This window comes from Ochotona princeps, chromosome X (assembly GCF_030435755.1).
Source record: "Ochotona princeps isolate mOchPri1 chromosome X, mOchPri1.hap1, whole genome shotgun sequence".
NCBI lineage: Eukaryota > Metazoa > Chordata > Mammalia > Lagomorpha > Ochotonidae > Ochotona > Ochotona princeps.
The window spans coordinates 57038216-57047820 of NC_080865.1; the positions used below are offsets into that span (position 1 = coordinate 57038216).

The 9605-nt window shown below is 40.3% G+C and overlaps 1 pseudogene; it reads left to right on the top strand.

Moving 5' to 3' along the window:
* Nucleotides 1–792: 792 nt before the first annotated feature.
* LOC105942407 (large ribosomal subunit protein eL36-like) lies at nt 793–1117 on the top strand (annotated as a pseudogene).
* The last annotated feature ends 8488 nt before the right edge of the window (nt 1118–9605 follow it).

The following is a 9605-nucleotide window of genomic DNA, read 5'->3' on the forward strand; positions in this document are numbered from 1 at the left end:
ATGCATTCACTCAATCCTTTGTCATCCCTGTATGGTACTGGTTCCATTCTGTAAATTGGCTTATTTCAAATGAATTATTTTCAGCTTAAATTTAAATTTCTTCTTCATTATGTATTGTAATTTATATGTATCAATCATGTATTATTTACACTGGATAGACTGATAAGGTATAGACTGACGAGATGTATCTTCCAATCATGTCAATTGTTTTTCATCTCACCTCATGGAAAATGGTTAAAGAAGTTGATTTAAAGTATTTGTCTTAGCCACTAGGCCACGATGTTATGTATAACAAGTTATGTTATGAATGTTATATGTTGTGTATAAACTAAAATTGAAATCTCAATGAGGTGGTCACAGAAGGTGGTTAAGAACTCGCATTTACTTTTACCATATTGGTTACTCATTACTATGTCAATTAATTCCATAATGATGTAAATTTTTGCTGATGGTATGTTGGAGCTTTTAATTGATCGGGATGATACTCTGCTGGCTCTGTCTTCAGACCAGAGAGGGTATACCTAAGAAGCCGTTGAACTTGACTAGACAATAAGATGCTGGACTCTATGTTTGGTATATGCTTGCAATGGGGGAATCTCAACTGAACTTGAACTGTGGTTATGCAACAAGGTGGAGGAATCCACCATGGTGGGAGGGTTTGGGGAGGGGTGGGGAGAATCCCAGTACCTATGAAACTGTGTCACATAATACAATGTAATTAATGAATTTAAAATAAAAAAAAAAAGTATTTGTCTTGCCTTCCGCCTCTGTAGCCATTGGAAAATGGCAGTCATGGCTCTGTGGTACCCCATGGCCGTGGACATCCAACTGGGCCACAGACCACAAGGTCAACCTTACATGAGCAAACTGAGGCGCAGCAACCACCACGGGTGCCTGACCAAGCACACCGAGTTCGTACTGGGCGTGATCCAAGAGGTGTTGTGGGTTCGACCCCTATGAGCGCTGGACCATGGAGCTGCTCATGGTCTCCAAGGACAAGTGGGCATTCAAGTTTATCAAGACGAGGGTGGGCATGCATATCCGGGCCAAGAAGAAGTCTGAGGAGCTGAGCAGCGTGCTGCGTGCCATGAGGAAGGTGGTCGCCAAGATGGACTGATCGTCCCCTCCTGTCCCTGGAGTCCCCCCAATCCCCTTGGCAATAAATCTTTCTGGGCCCTCAAAATACATACGTACATACATTGCCTTTGGTGGATGTTTACAGCAAAGGCTAAGATGCCGTTTGGAACTATCCTGTACCTTAGGCCTTGCTTCCAGCATCCAATATCCATGTGCCTGCATGAGTCCCAGCTCTGTTCTTGATTGCAGCTTCCTGGTAATGTGTAACCTAGGAGGCAGTTGGTAATGGTTGTGCTCCCTCCGATCTTCTGAGATACTCAGCTTGATTTATTGGTTCTTGGCTTCAGCATGACCCAGCCCTTGCTGTTACAGGCATTTGTGGAGTGAGCCAACAAATGGAAGATCTCTCTTAGTCTCTCTTTCCCTCTCTCTGTCTCTTGCTCGTTTGCTATTTTTCACTTTTCTTTTGCCTTTCAAAAATAAACAAATTGGAATATTTTCCAATATTTCTATCATCTGCACATTGTGTGGCTGTCATCCTTTGATAATATTCTCCAGTGACATTATCACATTTCTTTGCATGCAAATTCTTTTTAGAATATATCATAGGGTCCAGCACAGTAGCTTAGTGGCTAAAGTCCTTGCCTTGCATGCACCAGGATCCCATATGTGCGCCGGTTCTTGTTTTGAATGCTCTACTTCCCATCCAGCTCCCTGCTTGTGGCCTGGGAAAGCAGTTGGGGACTGCCCAAAGCCTTGGGACCCTGCATCATTGTAGGAGAACTGGAAGTAGCTCCTGCCTCCTGGCTTCGAATTGGCTCAGCTCTGGCCAATGGGGCCACTTAGGGAGTGAACCAGCTGGTGGAAGATCTTTCTTTCTGTCTCTACTTCTCTCTGTAAATCTGCATTTCTGATAAAAATAAAATAAATCTTTTACAATTCTAACATGTCCCAGACTCAAATTTTATAAAAAAGAATATATCCTAGACATTTTAAATTTTGTGTTATGTAAATTCTAGGTCCTTTTTACTACCTTAGGTGAGGAATACTGCTTAATGTTATCATGCAATGCAGTCACTTGGCTAAGCCTATAAATTTTTTTATCTCAATCTTCCATGATTGTCTCATCTCCCAGTTCAGTTTTTAGACTTCGTTAAGCTGATTTTTGTCTTTCTTTTGAGAGTCCCTCTTTCTACCCTCCACATTCCTTCTTTCATTTTGTCCTTTCTATGTTTTCCAGGTCTTCAGTTAATAAGGATCTTTTTTTTTTTTTTTTTTCTTTACTAAATGCTTCAGGACAGTAGAATGGGTGTTCTGTTGGAGATTGGTATTCATAGTGGTTCTGTGATAGGGCCACCTGTGGAGCAAAGGTGAAAGAGAAAAGAAATGCAATAAGAGTATCATCTTCTACACAGGTCACATTATGAAGATTTGATTCTGGTCTACTACATGGCTGTGGTTACTTACTTTTAAGATTCCTCATGTTGTTTTTTGTATTTGGTAAGAATCTTTAGTTGCCCTCAGTGGGAAGGATGATTATGCTGCTATGATATCAGCAGTCAAAACTGTGCTGTCTTAACACCTCAGCCCACTTTCTTAAGCACCTTTCTGACTCAGTAATAAGATTTCAGGAACCATTGGCAGAAAAAAATGTAAATTCAAATTCTTAATTTTTTATATGTTTATAAGATTATTTGGAAAATATAACTTGATGAATCTACTGTTTACCAGTTAGCCTCTGTTTCCTCTAGGTCAACAAATGAAGTCATTTTATGAAGCATGAACATTAGACATACTATTTAATAGTGCTGTTCATGTAGAAACATGCAAATAAATGATGGAATCTAAAATGTTATCAATTCTTTAACCTCATATTCTGGATGTTGTCTGCGAACTATAGTGTTACATTTAAGTCAATCTTACTAATATCCTCAGCCATTTCAAAACTGTGTGTCTACTTTTTGTCATTGGGAATTCTATCCTGATCCTTTAAAATAAGAATATAAATAGTATTTGGATAGTTCTTCATATACTATGCTGCCAAAGTTGACAAAATGCCATTCATATTTTCCTAGAAAGGGACATGTCATTGAAAGGACCAGTTAATCCAAATCCATTCTTTCAAAATGAACAATTTTCATAGTTTACACAGGTGGCATAACCAATATTTTAATTTCTCTAATAGTCATGAAAAATTTTCTCATACATGAACTTACAAAACTTTTTGGAGTTGATTCATGAATGACCTTTATGAAGAAGATTTTTTCTTGTCAGTTATCACCTTTTTAGTGAATATTGGAATAATTTTTCCTAAAAATCTGTCTGAATATGTATTTATTTTGTTAGCTTTTTCTTAAGCAAAGCTTAATTGAATATTGTTATGAGAATGATGTATCTAAAATTCTAAATATACTTCTAATCAATTTGTGACTTTTTCAGCACAACACTTTGCTATGAAATGTTTTGTACAGATGAGATTTTTAGGGATTCAAATAAAGTGCTGAGTTTGTAATTTATACTGCACTGAACAGATTGTACCTTTGTTAAAATTAACTATTTGTTGACAACCAGAATGTGTCAGCATAGTTGTAAGGTGTTAAGATGGAGAATTATCAGTTTTCCTAGTAACTGGCATACCCTTTATGAGCAGCTATTTGAGTGTGGGGCTCAAAGGACGAATAGGTCACTAATTCAACAAGATGGTGACTAACAGTCAAGGTCACTATGTTACACATGGCGAGCAAGATGGCAGCCAAGGGCAGAGCCCTGGGCATGAACGGGGCGGGGGAGGGATCAAGTTGTTTTAAAGAAAGACTGATTAGCCAGGGACATTTCCGTCATCTGCCCCTGGCCTACGGGAGGTGGCTTCTGCAGTCGTGCTGATGACAATTGGCTCCTAGCTCTCCCCTCCTGGAATTCCTGGAATTCCTGGCCCAAGGCTGCCCGCTGTTCCTATATAAGAGTTTATATTTCCCAAATAAACCAGAACTTGCTTACACAGAACCCCTGACACGTCTGTGTGTCTCTTGCACACTGGGAGGCTGGGTGGAGGGCAGCAGGCTTACCCCCTCTGACATCGGGGTACTAGAGGAATCTGTGGGGAAGACCCCGCATTAGCGATTTACCTTCTTAGAATAAATCACCTTATCCAAGGAATTTCCACCATGAGCAGAAGAAATTTGTATGGTTAGTATGTGACTCATTTTAATTATGTCACAAGAGCTAGGGTTTCCTGTGCTGACATCCCATGTGACCTCTGGTTCAGGTCCTAGCTGTCCCATTTCTGATCCAGCGCCCTGTTAATGTGCCTGCGAAAGTAAAAGAAGATGACTCAATAGCAAGGCCTCCTGCCACCCATGTTGAAGACCTGGCTGAAGCTCCTGGCTCTTGACTTCATTCTGACCCATACCTGGCTTTTGCTGCCATTTGGCTACTGAATCAGAAGATAGAAGACCCTTCTCTCATTCACTACTTTTATCTCTCTCTCTGCCTTTCCTTCAATTAAATCTTGAAATTAAATGACACAAATATATATAATGAAATTCATAAATTTGATCCCTCAATATTTATCCTGAACATTTTTTCCCAAATAAAAATGTATGATAGAGGGCTAACAGGGGACATATTTTCATTGAGAAAATTCACTGTGTCATTTAGTGCACCATGCCTTTTACAAAGGACAGCATATGCAATTTCATAAAAACTTCCTTTGAATAGAAATCATTTTGCCATTTACAGAGAAAATACTTACTGGGAAATAGTTTTCCATGGGTCTCTCACAGTTATGCATATCTTGTAAAAAACATACCAGCTGTCCTGTGCTCTGAACTGTCTTTTCAAGGCTCTTTGTAAAGAAATTGCCTTGAACTATACTATCTTCCCAAGGAACAAAGTAAAGCAATGTTTTTCTTTTTACAGTTTAATAATAATAATAAAAAATGTTTCCCTCCAGAGCCAAGTCAGGCCTACTCACTGTCCGTTATAAAATATTTGATTGCCCTTGGCTCAGTGTACCTCAGCTGTGATTCCAGACCACTGCATGCATACCATCCATCTGAACATTATCACAACCAACCCATGAGATGTGGAGGCAGTAGAAACTGACACTGATATTCATATTCTTCCTACCTGCTGTGCTGAGTAGTAAAGTGCTTTATGTCTGACCTTGGAGTTTTGTGATTTCTTTCTGCCACCATAAAACTGGTAGGGTAACTATGAGCTCAGAAAGGGAGGAAAATATCATACCCTTCACAGTTCTGGATAAAAATTGCAGTGTAAGTTATTTGTTATCTCTGAATGCAAGGTACACATCCTTTCTTTCCTTTTTTTTAAGATTGATTTACTTGAAAGTGCTACAGAGATAGAAGGAGAGATAGAAGGAGAGATGGAAGAGAGGGCTTCCAAATGCTGCTTCACTCCCCAGTTGGCCACAGTGGCCAGGAATCAGCCAGATGCAAGCTGGGAACCAGGAGCTTTGTCTAGGTCTCCCAAGTGAGTGGCTTTGGTCTAAGTACTTGAGCCACATTCTGTTGCTTTTCTCAGGCCGTTATCAGAGTTGGATTGGAAGTGGAGCAGCAGGGACATGAATCGGCAACAAGGTATGCTTTCTTTCCACTATAGTATACTACCACATACCATAAACATACCAAAAAAATCCTTGATACAATCGTTTAATACAGCTGTTTCTGCAACAGAAAGTGAGACTTTGATTCATTTATGTAACTTTGTGTAGTACCAATAAAATAACTAGTGCTTTTTAATATATATCTGTTTTCTTCTTTTTTTTTTTTTTTAAAGATTTATTCATTTTATTACAGCCAGATATACACAGAGGAGGAGAGACAGAGAGGAAGATCTTCCTTCCGATGATTCACTCCCCAAGTGAGCCACAACGGGCCGGTGCGCGCCGATCCGAAGCCGGGAACCTGGAACCTCTTCCGGGTCTCCCACACGGGTGCAGGGTCCCAATGCATTGGGCCGTCCTCGACTGCTTTCCCAGGCCACAAGCAGGGAGCTGGATGGGAAGTGGAGCTGCCGGGATTAGAACCGGCACCCATATGGGATCCCGGGGCTTTCAAGGCGAGGACTTTAGCCACTAGGCCACGCTGCCGGGCCCAATATATATCTCTTTTCAGTGTGATTGAATATTACTTGTATGCAAAAAAAACTGTTTAGCATGTCCAGTGCAATGGAAAAAAAAATTAGCTCATGGTCAGGCATAACATTTGTCAAATTTGAGAAGCCAAAGTTGATTTTTATCACTGAGCAAGGCAAAGTACATAAACTCCCAAGACCATCGAAAATAGAATGGTTTTAGTTCTTTATAGCATTCTCAGATTCAAGTGAGGCAAGAGGGAAAGTGAAGACAAAACATTTCCCAGAAAAATCATTTCTATAAGCTAGTGGGGCTAGGATTACTCCCGCAACACTCCAATGGAAATTATATATTCAATGTAAGAGCCATGAATGAAAATTTGCATAGTTTGGAAAGAGGTGTAGAATATGGAGGAGACTGAATATGAACTAAAAACCGTAACAAATTTATTAAAGAGAAACAAATTCATGGGGGTGACTCACTGCCAGTATTTGGAGCAAGCATGTGAGTGATAGAGTTTAGCCCTGCAGCAGGCTGGGCTTTACGGAGCTTAGGGAAGCATTAGTATCCAGCTTAGGGGGCAGTGTGGGGAACTAAGGCAGCTTTTCTCTGAGGGCTTTTCAAACTCAGTGGGCCTTCCTTTCTGCTTGCCTAGGTAGTTGGAAAGCAATGCAGAGAGCAGAGTGGGGAACAATGCAGAGCATGGGTTAGAGCTGGTTTCTGGAATGTGGGACAAGCATTTCTTAGGAGACTGGATCTGATCACAGGCCCAGAGCTATAACTGCTGAGGCTTATGTCTCTGTTCCAGAAACATCAACATTAATCTCCCAGATTTTTATCATTAAAATAATGGATACTCTGGTCTGAGAAGAGAGAGATGAGAGAGAGAGAAAGAGGCAGAGACTAAAATATCTCCAATGATATTATAATTGTATCGTGAGATCAGTTTATGTATTCATGTTTTGAATTTTTGCCTCCTACTGATTCTGACAAAGGAGAATGTTCAAGTCAGTAGTTGATTATACATTCGTTAATTTTACATTTGAAAGTTTAGCAACTTACAAGATATCGTGACAATTGAAAAGCTCTTCAAATAGCAATTCCTTCTAAATTCCTGAAATCAGACTTGACCAAACTGCATCTTGACTTCTAGCATCCCGGCCCAAGTCTATGTCCTTTTGATGATCACAGCCTTCCATTAAAAATGCCTGTCTGAGCCAGTACAAGGCAGCCAGGAAAATGTACTATTTGTTCTAGTCGATACCTGATGAAAGGCTCTGCCATCCCTTACTCAGAGCATTTACTTAAAAGGGCTTGCAATTGTGAATATGTATCTCTCGTGACTCAGAAGCATCTCTCTCAAGGACCTGAGAGCCATCCCTTTGAAATGCAATCATCAAGAAGCATAAGACCTCTGTCTCAGGTTCTCAGGCTCTCCGTGGAATCCAACTTCAGTGATTGCCAGCTCACAGACACAGCCAGTCTAATCACGTTTACATGGACCAATTCTTTATACTTTTTTTCTCCTCTGACTTCAAGCCTCTACACTCTCTCACACACTAAAATGTTTAAATATTCTCATTAACATATCCAGTCATCTCTGCACAGATGAGAATACAATTCAGCTGTTTGCCCTACTGTCAGTTAAATAAAAATTGCTTTCATTGTTTTTTTCAAAAATTTATTTATTTATTTATTGGAAAGTCAGGTATACAGAGACGAGGAGAGACAGTGAGGAAGATCTTCAACCCGATGACTCACTCCCCAAGCGGCCACAATGACTGGAGCTGAGCCAATCCAAAGCCAGGAGCCAGGAGCTCTTCCGGGTCTTCCAGGCAGGTGCAGGGTCCCAAAGCTTTGGGCCGTCCTCGACTGCTTTCCCAAGCCACAAGCAGGGAGCTGGATGGGAAGCAGGGCTGCTAGGCTTAGAACTGATGCCCATATGCGATCCCAGGCATTCAAGGCCAGGACCACCTTAACCACTACGCTATCATGTCAGGCCCTGTTTTCATTGTTTTTAATGACAGTTTGTGTATGTGTATTTTGGACACTAGCTAATAGCTGAATAACATGCTGGGTAGAAAAAGGAAGTATTTTTATAAGGAACAATTCAAACAGTGACCCAGAGACTGACCCCACCATCCTAGAATGCCTTGAATGCCTGCTTACCCAGTACTACCGTAAATCCCCTAGGTCCTGGCCCCACTTGCCTAATAAATTGAGTGACCTTCAAGTTTAAAACCCTGAACTCCATCAATCCCCTGAGGCATTTATTTCTAGTGTCTACTTACAGCCACATCTGCCAATTCCTGACCCCATACCCCACATTCCCCATATCCATCTTGAGTCTGTAAAGTTACCTCTTCCTTTTCTCTCTCCCCTCTTCTTTCTGCTCTGTCTCTACTCTTCTCTCTCTCTCTCTCTCTCTCTCTCTCTCTCTCTCTCTCTCTCTCTCTCATTCCTCTTGCTTTCTCCCTGCTCCATGACTGCCTCCCTTCTGCTGAAATAAAGACCTTGATTGAGTTATTATGTCTGGCTTTTGGGTTTGTGGCAATAAAAGCTAACAATTTTTCCTTCTGAAATTTATATTGCCAATTGTTTTTGGGGGTTGCAAGATGGTAGCTTTTAGAAGAGTTGAGTATCTCTGACACGATTAATCTGAAAAAATGTGGTCATTGCTGTAAGCTGACTCAAAGTATGCATTTACCAGTGAATATACTATGTGTAGATTTCCACAATGCAAGACTTGGTTTGTGAAGACAATTCATTTTGGATTTGATCAAAATACTGTTTAAAAAAGAACTAGGGCCAGCATTTTAGCATAATGGGTTATGCCACTGCCTGCAGCAATAGCATCACAAATGCTTAACAATTCAAATTCCAGTTCCTCCACTTCCAATGCAGCTCCCTGCTAATGCATCTAGGAAAGCAGCAGAAGGTGGCTCATATATTGAATCCCCTACATACATGTGAGAGACCCAACGGCGTTATTTGCGGACTGAACCAGTAGATGGAAGATTTGGCTCTTTCTCTAGGTCTCTGTTACTTTGCCTTTCAGATTAAAAACATAAATAAATAAAAAGACGGAGGAGAAGAAGATAAATAAAACTAATGTTCTGTCACATTATAAAGCATCTCAACTGAAAAATTAAAAGATGGGTAGTAAATAATCAGTCTTTGTTAATGCACTAAATAAGACTTATACATATCTACCAAGGTGGCAAAAGCTCAAATTTCAGTAAGATAAAAATCAGTTTGAAAGTTACATACAAATTATAAAAATTTATTTTATTATTAAGGAAGCAACAGCTGTAAGAACAGTGATATACAGTATTCTAACAGGACACCACAACCTGTTCCCAGCTGGAGCACAGCCAAATTTCCTCGAAATAGCATAGGCAATAACAAGAAGGTTAATATGCTGACGCATAGG